At 40.0% G+C, this 3,648-nt stretch overlaps 1 protein-coding gene across 1 annotated transcript in view; it reads right to left on the bottom strand.

Moving 5' to 3' along the window:
• mvp (major vault protein) overlaps positions 1-3,096 on the bottom strand; it is a gene marked incomplete at its 3' end in the record, with an annotated part of 9,637 nt that extends 6,541 nt beyond the window's left edge. The window contains exon 1 of the mRNA XM_080054449.1: positions 2,944-3,096. The remainder of the gene's footprint in view (positions 1-2,943) is intronic.
• Between the last annotated feature and the right edge of the window lie 552 nt (positions 3,097-3,648).

The raw sequence follows: 3,648 nt of genomic DNA on the forward strand, positions 1-3,648 counted from the left end.
TAAAGTACAGAAGAGTTTTAGTCTTTTTACTACTACATACTAAAGTACAGAAGAGTTTTAGTCTTTTTACTACACTACATACTAAAGTACAGAAGAGTTTTAGTCTTTTTACTACACTACATACTAAAGTACAGAAGAGTTTTAGTCTTTTTACTACACTACATACTAAAGTACAGAAGAGTTTTAGGGCCACAGACAGGAGAGAGAAGAAAATCAGATACGGAAGATTTATTTTTCATTATGTCGAGAAATGTCAAGAATAAAGACGAATACTCCAAAATGCTATTTGAGTTAGTGGGGCATTTATGTATTTTCAGCATACTACAATTGACGTGCATGTATTGGGACATCCTAAACCTTTTTCTGGCATACTAAATAGTAGGGAAGTATGGGTATTGGAACACAGGGAGAGTTTTTATTTTTTATTGTTGTCAGATTGCAGAAGAAGGGCTAACGTGGGTGTGTCACTTCCGGGTTTTATCTGTCAGGTGCAAACAGCAATAAACTGCCATGTCAAGTACAAAGTGCATCAGCTCTTAACACAGACCCTTAAAACACACACACACACACACACACAGTACGTACAGACACACACACACACACACACACAGTACGTACAGACACACACACACACACACAGTACGTACAGACACACACACACACAAACACACAGTACGTACAGACACACACACACACACAGTACGTACAGACAGACACACACACACAGTACGTACAGACACACACACACACACACACACACACACACAGTACGTACAGACACACACACACACACACACAGTACGTACACACACACACAGTACGTACACACACACACAGTACGTACACACACACAGTACGTACACACACACAGTACGTACAGACACACACACACAGTACGTACACACACACACACAGTACGTACACACACACACACACAGTACGTACACACACACACACAGTACGTACACACACACACACAGTACGTACAGACACACACACAGTACACATACACACACACACACACAGTACACACACACAGTACGTACAGACACACACACAGTACACACACACACACACACACACAGTACGTACAGACACACAGTACACATACACACACACACACACAGTACGTACAGACACACACACAGTACACACACACACACAGTACACACACACACACACACACACAGTACGTACAGACACACAGTACACATACACACACACACACACACACACACACACAGTACGTACAGACACACACACAGTACACACACACACACAGTACACACACACACACAGTACGTACAGACACACACACAGTACACACACACACACACACACACACACAGTACGTACAGACACTCACACTCTCTCTCTCTTAAGATGGAGTCAGCCATTCTGTGTATTAACAATGGAATGTTTTTCAGCGCACACACACACACAGTACAGACAGATACAGATACAGACGGACAGACAGACAGACAGACACGCACACACAGTACAGACAAATAGACAGACAGACACACAGTACAGAGAGAGACAGAAACACACACACAGTACAGACAGTAGAGACACAGACACACATAATATAGACAGTACACACACACACACACACACACACACACACACACACACACACGCACACACGCACACACGCACGCACACACGCACGCACACACGCACACGCGCACACGCACACAGTACAGGCACACACAGGTAGCAGATCATGAGGAGATATTCACTGATTTTGACGGAAAGTGATTTTTGACAACAAGCGTTCTCCAGAATCACTGACTACACCTTTAAATTTCATCGTGATCAATACATTCCTCAACACAGAATAGACCAAATGTTTCGCTCTATATACAAGCAAGGTTAAGCCCACAACATTTTATAATGCAGGTGACTTTTAAAAGCTATCTACATGAGGTAACTTCACACTAAAAAAAAAAAACGACCAATAAATTTCATTCCAATAGTCATTTCTCGCCATACTTTACGACACAAACACATTAGAATAAGCAAAACTCTTAGAATTCTTTATTTATTTAAGTAACTGGTCATTTAAATTCTCCCTTTTGTCTTCTAAACATGCAGCTGACTTGGTTACTGCGTCTATGGTAACTTCCTGGAAAAACAACCTAACAACACACTCCCACTACGAACCCTATTAAATCCATTGTAAAGCCGAGTTCACGCGAAATAAAAAAGGATAAACAGGAATAGGCATTAAGGATAGCTTGCATTAATACGCAATAATAAGGCAGACACTCAGAAATAGACTTAATAAGAACTTTTAAGGCATTTACTGGCACTAAACTAGAAGAAAAACAGCTTAAAGCGTCGATAAATCTGTGTAAAATGAATGCCGTGTATAAATTGGGACTCATATCCAGTCTCGAAACCTATTTATTTCTCTTGTGGTTCGATTGAATTTGACCTGAGACGCAGTTAAAAGTAAAATCGGCTGTTTTTCAAGTGTAGTTCTACTATAGAACGTCTGTCAACTGCATTTAGTGCACTAAATTTGAATTAAAAAAAAAGCTTACACAGTTGATTAACCTGTATAAAATGAATGCCGATAAGTCAAAGTCATACTAAGTCACGAAGCAGGATTATTTTTGTTCTATACAGCGAGAACTTCTGCCAATATGTAAATAAAAGTTAAATTCGAGTTTTTTTAAGTGTAGTTCTACTGAATCAAGCCTTTTAACTGCATTTACTGCTTCAAATTAGGCGAAAAACCCATGTAAAAAGTTGACGAATCTTTATAAAATCAATGCCGAGTATAAATTGGAGTCCTATTTAGTCTCAAATGGTACTTATTTTTCTTATATACACCGTGATTTCTTTATGAGACGCAAATAAAAATTTAATTCGAGAGATTTTTGTAAATGGAGTTCTGTTGACGTTATACAGTTGCAAGTATTTCCGCGTTCTTACCTCTTGTCTATGTGGGAGAAAAGCCGTGGAATCAGACGCGGATTTTTGAAATCACGGCTCGCGGCGGAGTGAACTGGCGACGACTGACGCTTAAAACAGTATGAATCGGTAAAAACAGAACAGGACAGCTGGGGGGACATGTAATTAGGTGGGTGTGGCGGCTGCTGTTACGTCACGAACCAGGAAATAAGTTCTGAGAAGTCACGTGGTTTACTGGACTCCACTGCTGCAGAACTGCGTCAGATTCTTGTTATGTACTGACCTAGTTTATTTATTTATTTTTTATTTTATTCGATCAATTGAGGTGTGTGTGTGTGTGTGTGTGTTACAGTGTGTGTGTGTGTGTGTGTGTGTGTGTGTGTGTTACAGTGTGTGTGTGTGTTACAGTGTGTGTGTGTGTGTGTGTGTTACAGTGTGTGTGTGTGTGTGTGTTACAGTGTGTGTGTGTGTGTGTGTGTGTTGCAGTGTGTGTGTGTGTGTGTGTGTGTGTTGCAGTGTGTGTGTTACAGTGTGTGTGTGTGTGTGTGTGTTATTTTTTTATTATTATTATTGATAAACACAACTCTAGCAGGGGAAGAAAACATTTATCAGGTAAAATATAACAAGGAACCAAACAAAGACAAAACAACAAACGGGGGTTAGCCGGTAGCCTAAAAATTAAAAATCACCAGTCGAAAGCAAAAAAAGGCTAAAAAAAATAATAAC

The sequence above is a fragment of the Ammodytes marinus genome (assembly GCF_949987685.1).
Source record: "Ammodytes marinus genome assembly, contig: scaffold_553, whole genome shotgun sequence".
NCBI classification, from domain to species: domain Eukaryota; kingdom Metazoa; phylum Chordata; class Actinopteri; order Uranoscopiformes; family Ammodytidae; genus Ammodytes; species Ammodytes marinus.